We start from the raw sequence: 13,671 nt of genomic DNA on the forward strand, positions 1-13,671 counted from the left end.
GCTGTGGGCAGAATTTTGAAACAATTGAATGCTCTTAGTTCCTACTGCAAACCTCTACTAGTTGATGATCCAATAGAGCTCAATGAGCATGTATACACAAATCTGAACCTAGTCATGAACATGTCTGAATTTGTTTCCTTTGCATTGGGATTTCTTCTGAATTCAATGTAGCTCTTCAAGTTGACAAACCACCGTTTTATCGCCTAAGACTAGAGACTGAATGTCTTTTCAAGGAATTGTCTTTGAGCTTTATAAAGTAGGACTATGTGAAGTCAACAAATGTATTCCAAATTAATGAGAATGACCCAAGTTTTTACCTTCCCCTTGAAAGTATTATCTGGATCCAAATGGGCAGAACTCTCTTGGGGCTAAAATTAGATCCTGGTGCGCCCCAAGACGCAGTTGAAAAGATCCTCAGAGCCGCACAATCTTATTACATCGAAGTTGTGCAGGAGATTCAAACTCAATTTCGTTTCGATTTTGACATTTACAAATATGCAGAAATGGTTGACCCTGTATCAGCTCAGTCGCTACGGCCTGGTTCTCTCCAACACTTCATTTGAAATTCGGGAAAATTATCATGGGATGGAAACAAAATCAAACAGTAGCGGGTGAAGCTAAGTCTTATCAATGTTGAGAATATTGAAAAATATTGATGCGGTTATCTACTGGTGTTTGTTTGTTGTTTTTTTTTTCGAAGAAAAAATCTTCCAGAACCGAGCTATACGAAAATCTAAAATTGGCAGTAATATTTGTGCTTTCTCTTCCATTCTCCAGCTTTGTCGTCGAAAGGTATTTCAATGCAGTAAAAATCATAAAGACCGATAGACGGAACAAGCTTATAACGAAAACATTACGTGGGATTCTTAAGACAAAACATAGTATGAAGAGGGCCCAATAAAGTAGATTTGGAGATTTTTTACTGCTCAATATGAAAATAGTCAAGGTTTCAGCTCCCATCAGAAAAAAGGAAGAAGGTGTTGAATCTGATTCTGACTAAAAGTTGATTTTTCTTGATTTTTTATTGTCAATATAACCGTATTCTGAGGCAATTGATGCATTTTTCACATCGATGTGTCAAGCAGTGTGGCCTTATAACCCGAATTACCAAAAATAACCGTTTAAAATAAATATTTATTTATATTCACTACCATATCTACTGAGCTGCTGACGCAACAAATTAAGCCCTCTGATTGGTCATGCGTAGCAGAAAAGAAATTGAATCTATTTCTGTTACTTAATTTATTTCATTTTACTACACGCTACTACACGAATGTGAACAATGCCTAAGTATTTTTTTATATTTTACCTTTTCTATATTACTCAAAGCACATTTTATGCAACTTTCTATCCTTTAGTTTCATATTTTGAGTAATTTTTTGACAGACCCGTCGACAGATAATTTTTTTTTTCAATTTTTTTTTTTTACTTAATCACGACTCGATATAAAAACAAGTCAAAACATGTTTAAATAAAAATAATGCTTTAAAAACCAACTGATTGGATATCATTCATGCCAATCCATCGCACCAATTCAAATAAAACTAGGGTGTTGCAAAAATAGTAACAGAGACGAAAAAAATAATGGCAAAGAAAAACAAATAAATAAAATATATTTATATGGTAAAGAATCTAAAATCTGGCGCCAAAATCTATAAACAAAACCGAACTTAACTAATAAATAAATAAAAAGTATTGTTTTGAACCTCAAAAGAAGATATTTTGGTAGAAGTAAAAAGTCTTGAATTGTAAAATAAGTCGTCTTTTACAAATGCTATCAAAAGTCAGCATTACGAGGCTTTACTAAAGACTTGGAAAGAAGTCAGAAAATGGGGAAACCCATAGGACTTTCGGCATTGAAAATCGGGATTTCTAGGGATGTTCCACTAGCCTTTTAGGGATTTCAAAACACTTGAAGTGGAAACACTGCTTAGAACCCTGCCTGGAAAATACCCCAGCCTAGTAAAAATGTTCTAATACTTTAACTATTGTTACTGCATACAAAGTCAGAATTTTTATCTTTTATTATTTTGTCCTTGTTTAATGCTAAGTCAATACAGTATATTTATTCCTTTTCAAAATCTTTTTAGCTATCCAAAAACCCTCAATAAAACATGCTTTTGAATTTTAATTATTAAATATACTATACATGAAATTTTCCAAATTCCTGAAATCTTTGTTACAAACAATAACATACTTTAATACCAATAATATTTTTTATTAATATAATAAAAACAACTTGTCAAAACTTTAACTATAAATTGATCATTTTGCAAAGTTAGCGAGTTAGTAGCCCCTGGTACGGATATTACTTGATAACTAGCCTCGTGGAAAAGGATCAATTTATAGTTAAAGTTTTGACAAATTGTTTTAACTATTAATTTAAAAAGCATTATGGTTTTTTAAGTACGTTATTGCTTGTAATAAAGATCTTATGAATTAACAAAACTTTAAATCTAGTATGTGTAATGATTAGAACTCAAATAATGTTCTATTTAGGATTTTTGAGTAACTAAAAAGACTTTGAAAGAAAAGATATAGATACATAGACATTTCTATGGATAATTTGAAGAAATCTCGTTGTTGTTTGTTGTCCCTTTGACACAATTTTTGGAGAGCTCTTATCCTGAGGTGTAGTCGTAAGTCTGTCTGAGTCTTAAGTCTGAGTAGCGTGTAGTAAAATGAAATAAATTAAGTAACAGAAATAGATTCAATTTCTTTTCTGCTACGCATGACCAATCAGAGGGCTTAATTTGTTGCGTCAGCAGCTCAGTAGATATGGTAGTGAATATAAATAAATATTTATTTTAAACGGTTATTTTTGGTAATTCGGGTTATAAGGCCACACTGCTTGACACATCGATGTGAAAAATGCATCAATTGCCTCAGAATACGGTTATATTGACAATAAAAAATCAAGAAAAATCAACTTTTAGTCAGAATCAGATTCAACACCTTCTTCCTTTTTCTGATGGGAGCTGAAACCTTGACTATTTTCATATTGAGCAGTAAAAAATCTCCAAATCTACTTTATTGGGCCCTCTTCATACTATGTTTTGTCTTAAGAATCCCACGTAATGTTTTCGTTATAAGCTTGTTCCGTCTATCGGTCTTTATGATTTTTACTGCATTGAAATACCTTTCGACGACAAAGCTGGAGAATGGAAGAGAAAGCACAAATATTACTGCCAATTTTAGATTTTCGTAGAGCTCGGTTCCGGAAGATTTTTTCTTCGAAAAAAACAACAACAAACAAACTCGGGTGGCTAACTATGAGCGAGCGGGTAGCTTGCACGGAAGTTCCGACAAGGAGGTCCAAATAAGTTAACGAAGTCACTGGCTTAACAGTAATATCACCAAGTCTAACAGATACATCAGTCGAATCTTTCCAATTAAAGAGAACAATCTCAGACTTAGCTGCATTGAAACTAAGACCAATTTTCTAGTATTCTTCATTTAACATTTTAAAATTCTCCTCAAGGCGCGCAATGGTCCGACAAGGCATAAACACGTCATCGGCATAACAAACTAAACTTAGATTCAAACCACGAACTATGCATGAACATTCAATTTGCGATTGTGGCTCTATTATTGCATTGTTGAAAAAATCAGGGGAAACAATAGATCCCTGCCTCACTCTCTTATAAACCGGTAAAACAACTTAAATATCACAGGCCAGGAATATGAATACGTACCACAAGATTACCATTTAAGTCACGATAAGCTTCTATCACCGAAGGGTTGGCCCCCTTCATATATGCAGAGTACAAAACATATTCGTGGACGAGTGAATCAAATGCATGGTGCACATCGTAGCTACCAATAACTAGAAATTCACTAGCTGCATCAGCATCCAAAAGTATAGCACATAGAGCTGACAGGGCATGACCACACCCAAGTCCCTTCTGAAAGCCAAACTGCCCGGAAGGAACGTAACATTTTGACCGAATTTCTTCACATGTTAGCAACTCAAATAACTTACAAAAAATATTCGACACAGTAATGGGTCTATACGAACTGCAAAGGTGGGGAGGTTTACCTCACTTTAACACGGGGATCAGTTTACCTTCGCAAATAGATTTTGGTACTATTCCATAGAAGAATATCATTTGGTACAGTAAAGTCTGGTTGTCGATAAGAAGATCACTACTAAAATCAAGAGTGTCCCCGCAGATACCATCAATACCCTTACTGAATTTATTTTTCAACTTAATTATAGCAGAGATAACCATGCTTCATGTCACGACAAAATCACTATTTGCATGGCACTGTAATCTGTAGTTAAGCTTTTCAGCATGTTCTGCACTAAGATTGGAGGGGAGAGGCGCAAACTCTCGGCGGTAATGGTCTTCCCAGAGATCTTCACGAGGAACAGAATCCGGCGAAGCATAACGTTTGGGTCGCAGGGCATGTTTCCACAGGGCACTAGGACTTTGGTTCACGCTTTCAAAAAAATTGGTAATTCAATCGCACCTGTGCTTGTTTAGAGCTCTGGTAAATACACAGTTTGCGTGTTTTCGGACACAGTTAACCCATCTTGTTCGTGGTCTGTCACAATCAAGCCAGACTTGGAACCAAAACTTAGATTTCTGACACGCAGACTTCAGTTCGGAGTTCCGGGACCAACCTTGATTTCGCGTTCCACGCCTGATTTTCACTGTCGGCACAGCAGCTTTTATGCCGCATTTAATGGCATGGCAAATAAGAGCACAATAAATGTCCATAAGCTCACGAGCATCGTCAAGGGAAATATCTGCAGATTTTTGTAAAAAAATGAAAGGGATCTTAATCTTACGAAGAATTGTGTCACAGACCGATTGGAAAGATGATGCGTCTGTCTTTTCCCACTCTTCTTTGACAAACCAGACTGGAATCTTGGCTGTCTGGGCAGCAGCAGAAATTTTTACTTTGACAGTTATCGGAAAATGGTCAGAAATGTATGTTGAAGACAGGACTTTCACTTGGCTTTGGGACAGATTTCCCGATGCTAAAACGTGATCGATGTTGGTAGTGACCCCGTATGATGAAGATAAGTTGCGTCAAGATTTTTCATTAGAACTTCTTGATCACTAGATCACTGCAGGTAAGCTGCAGGATAAGATTTGATCGAGTTGAGGTCAAGTCACAATTAAAATCACCAATCAGGAGCTTTTCGGGCATAGCACTGTGGGTAACACATTTTGCAAGACGTTTGGCCGCAAGAGCAAAGCATTTTTCAGATTTTTCGGCCTTGTAATCTGTCGGAAGGTAAGTGTTAATAACGGTCAGATTCGCAATTTGAATAGCGATATGATTGGCTGAGGTCTCCACGAGCACACTGGGAATTGCTTTGCGAACTAGGGTAGCAATGCAGCCAGAGGGTCTGCCGTGGCTTAGAAGACGTTTGGCTGGCGAAAAATATAACACTTGGGAATCAGGGAATTCAAGGAGCTCCTTATTGCACTCAATTAGGAAATGTTCTTGCAAGCACAACACGTGATTCCTCAAGAATTCTTCAATTACAGGGCGCTTATTAAGAGCATCGCCATGCATATTCCAGGAAATGACGCTAATTTCCATGGTTAGGCTTCTCTGCAATCACTTTATGGTTTTCAGGGCATCTTACGTGATAGCAAGTGTGAGACGACGAACCACAAGCTACACAACGCATTGGCTATGTACAGGGGTTGTCCTTTGATAAAACGTGTTCGGAACTCGCGCATCGGCCACAGACAGCTTCATTTTTACACGAAGCGGCTTTATGCCCATTTTTATGGCACTTGTAACACTTCAGAGGCAAAAAAAATGAAGTTTTTCACATTTTGTCGCTCAACTCAAACCATTGGCGGGATTTTGATGGCAAGTTTGAGGTAAGCTGTGGCTTCGAAATAGAGCTTAAATGCCTTTGCAGTACCACAAGGTTTGGGCTCAATTAGGCCCATGAGGAGGGCCTTTAATTCCTCCTCTGCAAAATCCCGAGGCACTTGCGTAACGATATCAATGTATGATAGGGCCTTTGCCCAGGCTTCTAAGTTAGAACCCGCCTTTGCTATTTTTTCGGTGATGCGAGTGGCGGCGTTTTTGTTTTTAACAAGTATCTTAGTTTCAGTTTTAAAAAGCTTCAGTTCAACAACGTCATCACAGTCATTTTCGCACAATTGGATAATAAGCTCCTTGCGGGATTCGGGAGTTTTCAATTCACGAGGAAAGTTTTTTATTACTACTGCAGCGTAGGATAACGGTTGGGGATGGGGGACGGAGGTTTTTGAAGTCTGGGTAAGTAGTTGACTGAATTTTTGTTGGCTTTGCGATTCTATAAATCGGTCTACCTTTCTGCCCATCTCATTGACACAAGTAATTACAACTGCACTGATTCTGTGTGCAGTTGTAGTAACTTCTTTTGGGTCCTTCATGACAAACTTAGAAAGCATACAATTCTGATCTTTCATCGCCGAGACTATTGTGTAACATAGCTCTTTAACGTTATCTTCATCTTTTAATTTCATAGACAACCGCTCGGTAGCGCGTGATTTCATGCAGCTAAACTAGGGCTTCATTTATCCTTTCCTTGTCATAGAACTTAACTGCGGAGCCAATTATTTGCAATAGCTTATTGCCATTATTCAGCGAATGGAAAAGAAAGTTCAGCAACGGCGAATAAATAAATTTCTCACTCATAGTTTATCCATAGTTCGTGAAAAACAAACTTCACCACCCAAGTGCTGAATGATATTTTTCTAATAAGTGTCCACTGGGAAATTACTCACAATGTAAAACAGGGTTTTATCCAAAAAAAGAGGTCTTTACAACACAAGCTCTGGATCAAGACTATGTATATAGATTTATATATATATATATATATATATATATATATATATATATATATATATATATATATATATATATATATATATATATGTAGTTGAGGTAGATCACCTTATTTTAAATTTATCCTTACTTTTAATTTCTCTCAGCAGGGTGGATTCACCTTGGGGAGATTCACCTTGGGTGGTTGGCTTTTGTTTTTATTCCACTAGATTCCCAACCATCACTAATCCAAGTGTCATTATAGCTTCGTTTTCAATCGGTAAGACTTTATGTTGATACACAGAAAGATGTTTCTGTCGACCTTTGGACACCGGAAGTGAAGTGTCTGTTTACGAAAAAAGGAAAATTGGTGACTGCTTGTCTGTCCCTTATCTTGACTACCGAACAGATCAGGATGAAATAAAATATTTTTAGATCAAAGAATACTGGCATAGGTACAAAAATACTGAATCGTACCACTATTTTGCAAAATGTACCATCTTATATGGTGTTGTACTAAATTGTACCAGTAAAAGTGAAATGTACTAAAATGGTACAATTGTACCATGTTTTGCATCACCGCTTCTCGGCGGTTTAGCTAGGATCAAAGTGGTGTATATGTCAGTATAAACTTAATACCTGACATAGCTTCTGGAGTTGGTCTGAATTAGTTAATTGAATAACTAAGACTGGAAAGAGGCCGTGATTTGCCCCGCTCCGTTCACGCGCTAGTCTAGTCTTAGTTTTTCCGTGATCGGCGCACCCCTCTCGAGGTGAAATCAAAGTTCATTAACTCTAAACTCTGACGTCTTATGTGCTTCCTTATACATTATAGAAACCATATCTGTAGTTTCCTAGCCGTTGAACATATTGAAAATATATTATTTTTTTTTTATCCGAAAAAAACAGAAATCTGTTAATAATTTAGAAAATTTAATGTTGAAAAAGCCAATGACTTCTCTCCATATTTAATTAAAACCTTCCAACCTGGATTTAAGTCTCAATGCACCTCGTATCACATTAATATGCAATTATTAAATGGCGACAATTAAATTGAACCAATATTCGACCCGACTCGCTGAAGTGATTGGTTTTGGCCTCAGAGGGCTTGGTTCTTTGGTGAGTTGTTGGCAGTAGTAGTAATGACTAAATCCCCCTTTGGTTGTTAACGAGAAGAACGGTCACTGGTTTCTCAGAAATAAAAGTTTCGACTTTTCAGTCATATTGATAACAGAGTGAGAAACCATAGATGAACTTTTCTCAAATAGGTAAACTTGCAATCAAAGGATTCAAATGTTTGCAAATAAAAATGAAATTCATCATTTCCATTTTTTAAAACGCTTCCTAGAATTGATTCATTAATGTGAAAAAGTTTTGTAAACCTGCATCTGGCTAATAAATTAGAGCTTTTGAGTGGCATTTAAAGCTTTTGAGTGGCAAAGAGCTTTTGAGTGGCATGTATCTCGAAAGTTATTAGTGAAATGTTTTAATAAATAGGTATTGGTAAATAGATTTTTATCAGAACATACTTACCTGGCTAGAAAGCTGCCTTGATCATGATGGAGGCGTACCTAAGGTGTGGCCTTTTCATTGCACTTCGGATTGGGTGACCCCAGGATTACCCCAAATGGGGATAACTTAACAGCCTAACATTTGGCAGTGGGGGACTGCGTTCACGCGGACCCTGTCCGCACTCTGCAAAGTTCTGTACTTAGGGCATCCTCTGTTTGTGACTAATTTGTCAATTGTACGGGAAAGTACACAATTTGATGTTGTTAAGGCAGTGATGGGATAATTGGAATTGATCACTGGACCTTTTTGAAAAAATGAACCCCTTGATAAACTTACAACAGAATATTACTCCATAAGACATTGATCTTCTGCACTTGAAAAATCAAACGATACTACCATCTTCGAATGCAGCTTCCCTCGTACTACTTTGTTTCTACTAAGTCTTTCAAGCTCGAGTCCATCTTATTGGACTTTTGTGTCATTTTCTATTGCTTTTCTAAGGTTCAAAACTTAGGGTGCTTTAGTAAGTTTATGCTCAAATTCTACTACAAAAGTGGAATTATACTTGAGTGCTATCTATTTTTCAATTGATTGTTCTGGCTACATTGTTAGTAACAAGATGGATTTGTAAAATTAATCTAGTAAATGAAAAACAAAAAGGATAAGTTCTAATCAAAATAAAGTAAGTAATCATTTACCTGATGAAGTCTTACTGTATTGTTTCTGTGTGTTTTATTCGTGTAATTAAAAATTCAACTTTTTTTTCTATTGGTTCTAACTTTTAGGACTTTCATAATACGGTATAATGTGGAGAAAAAAAACGTAAAATAAGCTACGCCCAGCCGAGACAATGGGGGGGGGGGGGGTATTTTTCGGAACGATTAATTTAATACAAACAAAACAAGATACAAGAAAGAATTGTGTGTTAGGTTTGTTTTAAATGGGCTTGTTTTTTTTTGTATTTTTTTCAAGAAAACTTAAAAACAGCGAACTTTCCCTCCCTTGATTATAAAGAATAATCTTCCCATCCCTTGGGCCGTGTCCAAAATTTATTAATGGAGAACGGGTGGTATAAGATAGTTAAAAAAAACTCATAGAAATTGTGTTTAAATGCAGTGTGTTTTTTTATACTGTAACGGACAAAAATATTAGGGGGGGGGAATATATGGGTACGAGCCGAGATACTGTTCGTGAAATTAAAAAGCTGATCTTACCCTGGTGTTTCGTTTGGATCAATAAGACAGATTTCTTGTCACCTCTTATCGATTCATCTTTAATCCTGTATTTGTGTTTATATTTTTGAGCAAATTTAATAACATTAGAACATAACTTTCATCAGTGTCTAGCAGGATATATCAACGTTCTTGGCTTTGACATTAGATACCGAACCAAATAGAAAGCCAAAAATGAAGTCTGTTCTATTAAGAGGTGTTACTATTTGAAACTTATGGAACCAATCGTTGCGTTAAGTGTAAAATATCTGTGGATGGCGAGTGTCCCCATTGATTACTATCTGTCTACCCTATAGACACCAAAAGATTATGCAAATTTTCAAATTACTTAAATATGTATACTTCTCCCCCTGCCCATATGTCGATCGATTTATAGTGCATCTTTTGTTAAGAAATTGTGCAAGCGAGCAGTATTCGTGTATGTATGGTAAGTAATGTGCTGTTCCTACTACTATAAGAATTAACCATAGACTTATTATCTGATCTAGTGAACACCAATTTTGGCTCTATATTTGCACATTTGAGGGTAGGGGTTGGGGAGTAAAGCAGAGCGTATATTAAATATGTCATCTAACCTATGTACCTTCCCCCCCCCATAAACCCCAAAAAAAAACACAGTCTAATATCGTATACGCAATGAAAACCACACTATTATTGCCTAGTGCATAGAAGTAAACATGTCAAAAACGGGTTTTATCGTTGCCTACTCTATAGTAGTTAACCCGAGAGGCCTGCATAATGCTAGAGTACCAAAAATTTTTGCAAAATTTGTCAAACATATTAATAGAAAGCCAAAATTTGAATTCTTATAGAGAGAAACGGAAAAGATCTAAAATATAATTTTCTTAACCAATGATAAGGAATATATGAAATAAAAACTGTCAGAAAGTGTTATTTTATAGCTGAAGGAATTCCATTTCCAATAAATGAAGTCTTGTGGCGGTTTATGGGATTCTGTACTATCATTTCTTGTAACATGAACCACGAACTAGATTTCCTGTACCGTGTCATATCTTTAATTTGTTACGTTTCCCCTATATTTCGGAAAATCCTTTTATATTTGGATTGTCCCAAATCATTGATTGTATTCAACAAATTTCGCAGGATAGTGTTAAACCGTGACGAACAGTAAGCAAAAATAATCACCTAAAAAATGTTGCAACTCCTTTGGTACATAAAACTTTAAAATCAACAAGGTTAATGTAGCTTACTAATTACCATATAATGCAAAATCTTATACAACCCCCCAACGCGCCGTTGCTTTATTTGCACCGTGTAAAACCAGGCCGTATAAAACTGATGGGGGATTTAAAAATTTTTTTTTTTTTTTATTTTTTTTTTTTTTTTTTTTGGTTTACAAAAATTATAAAATACTTGTAAACAAATTTTTAGGCCTTTATTGCCAATCGATTGCACACTTATGTTTTTTGTAGAAGAAATTTCTAATTAAAGGTTTTCGTTGCTTTGCCAAAACGTAAAGTTAAAAAAAATTTTAAGACAAAAATATATAAATTAAATTTATAAGTTAATCTCGATCATCTGTGTTTTTTTGGGGTGGAGGGGGTGGGATTTTAAACTAAACAAGATACAATTCATGCTTTCTGTTTCGTACAAAGGGTGATACCTCAAGAACGGCTAAGGGTACTACGTTGAAATTGTCACGACATAAAAATTTTAAATTTAAATTAGAAGTTAAAATCGAACATCAGGGTATTTTTTTTTGGGGGGGGGGGGGGGGAAGGGGGGATTTTAAACTAAACAAGAAAAACTTCATGCTTTCAGTTTTGTACAAAGGGCGATACCTCAAGAGGGTACTACGTTGAAATTGTCACATGTTCAATGGGAAAATTAACTATATCAAAATAACCCATTTTAAATTCTTTAAATTTTCTTTTTCGGGGGGGGTCTACAGGATACGGACAAGTTTTTCTGTGTCGATAAAATATAGGATCGGTTCATTCAATTGATATTGGGTCTGTGTTTCTGTAATTGCGAGTGTTCCGCTCAATGAAAAAATTCGATATACTGATCAACTATGTAGCACAATCTTTCTTTCGTCTCACGTTTTTCGAAAATTTTAAGAAATTCATGGTATATATTAATTTTTTTCATTATTAGTTTAAAATCATGTTAAAAAAAAAAACAAGAATTAATCTAATATGATTACTTACGAAAATCAAGATGTGCTCTCTCTCAGGCGAGTTGGACATTTTTATAATAAATAAAGAATGTTTTTACTATCTAAAAAAAAAAAAATATAGAACCTTGATTTGTAATTTGAAAATGTTTCAAAACATTTAAATTTATCAAATCATTCTTATTTTGCTTTTGTGCTGCATGGGTTAGGACCGACGCTCTCCCGGGGTCTAAACTACTTTGGGACACGAAGGCCAGGCCCCTCCTGACCAAAGTGACAGCGGTAATTGCATTTTTTAGCCCAAGCTCAAACTAAGAAACGTGCAAAATTTCACCCCCCTCCGACTTTATCTTCATAGGTAAAAGTGGGCCGGAAGTTTCGACCCTCCGACCTCAGCCCCCTTTAACGTTGTCCGATTGGGCTAAAATTTAGAGGTTAAGCTTTCCTAGGGCCCGGGAGCTTATCCTCGAAATTTCAGCTCAATCCAATTACTCCTTCCCTGTTTTCCAAAAACCAAATATTACCACTTAAAGTTCTTTTTTTTTTCTTGTTAGCCACGGCTACAGGCCACAGTTGGCAATTGATCCGAGTGAATGAGGACTCATTCAAAGCAGAATGCGACCTGTTAGGGCCTATTGATATTTTCAGACCGAAAAAATTATCCCCCGAATTTACATTTACGAAAAACCTCGTTTTCCTATAAGAGCCCATGTTAAATTTTCCCACCACATCCCCCTTTAACGTTGTTTGATCGGGCTGAAATTTAGAGGATAAGCTTCCCTGGGACCTGGGAGATTATCCTCGAAATTTCAGCTCCATCTGATCACTCCTTCCCTGTTTTCCAAAAACCAAATATCAAGTTTTGTGGGGATTTGCTTGCGTCAAAAATAGATTCCACATACTGAAAATACAATTACAAATGTTTCTTTCTAGTACAGCGGTCGATACTCCTGACTGTTAGGTGGAAGACCCGGGTTCGATTCCCCGTCAGAGGAAATTTTTTATATACTGAAATTAAAGTTTAAAAAAGAAACTCAGTTTCTTTTTTAAATTATTTGAAAAAAATACGTTTTCTAAAGAGTTAAAGAGGCTGAGTTACAAGGTCGACCCTTAAAACACCCTATCGAGAAAGAAAAGAATAATACACAATCATCTAACAGTTAGTCAAGCAATAATAAGTAATAAACTGTACAAAAACGTACAGAAATTATTTGAAAAAAACTATGTTTTCTAAAGAGTTAAAGAGGCTGAGTCACAAGTTCGAACCTTAAAACGTACAGGGATTAGAGGGTACAGTTGGGGGGCTGCCGCCCCCAAACCCCCGCTTTCGCAGCCTTTAAATAAAAAAAAAATTTTGAACTGAAAGTAAGGAGCGACATTAAAACTTAAAACGAACAGAAATTATTCCGTATATGAAAGGTGTTGTGCCCTCCTCAACGCCTCGCTCTTTACGCTAAAGTTTGACTTTCTCACAACTCTTTTTTTTAAACAATAAAAACTTTAGCGTAAAGAACGAGGCGTTGAGGAGGGCACATCCCCTTTAATATACGGAATAATTTCTGTTCGTTTTAAGTTTTAATGTCATTCCTTACTTTTAGTTTAAAATTTTTTTTTTATTTAAAGGCTACAAAAGGGGGGGTTTAGGGGGACTGCAGCCCCCCAGTTTGACGTCTTAGATTGGGTACGGTTTATGGTTTGAAATTTTGACTCAGCCTCTTTAACTCTTTAGAAAACGTAGTTTTATTCAAATAATTTAAACTGAGAGTAATTTTTTTTAGTACGGATTTGTGAAAGTTTTTATAAAACAATTGCAGAATTTTGGATGCTTACAATTAGGGTTGCCATCACGATTTTTTTCTCTGACCTTTCATCACGGTCTGGTTCTGTGATACATTTAATCTTATATTTTGATTACCGTTAAGATTCCTTAACTTTTGGGGGGTCCCCCCTCCTTTTTCAAAATCGGGGATATATTCTGAGGCACGTAACTGTTGATTGAAATTA

General features: G+C 36.0%; 1 protein-coding gene and 1 non-coding gene across 2 annotated transcripts in view; both read left to right on the plus strand.

Moving 5' to 3' along the window:
- Positions 1-13,671, plus strand: part of LOC148940931 (uncharacterized) — a 131,874-nt gene that overhangs the window by 46,501 nt on the left and 71,702 nt on the right. The gene's annotated exons all lie outside the window — the stretch shown is intronic.
- Positions 8,312-8,474, plus strand: LOC148940933 (U1 spliceosomal RNA). Its single transcript, XR_016143428.1, has one exon. It is a non-coding gene; the product is annotated as a U1 spliceosomal RNA (small nuclear RNA).

This window comes from Artemia sp. Qi Xiang Cuo, chromosome 19, assembly GCF_049724085.1.
Source record: "Artemia sp. Qi Xiang Cuo chromosome 19, ASM4972408v1, whole genome shotgun sequence".
Taxonomy (NCBI): Eukaryota; Metazoa; Arthropoda; class Branchiopoda; order Anostraca; family Artemiidae; genus Artemia; species Artemia sp. Qi Xiang Cuo.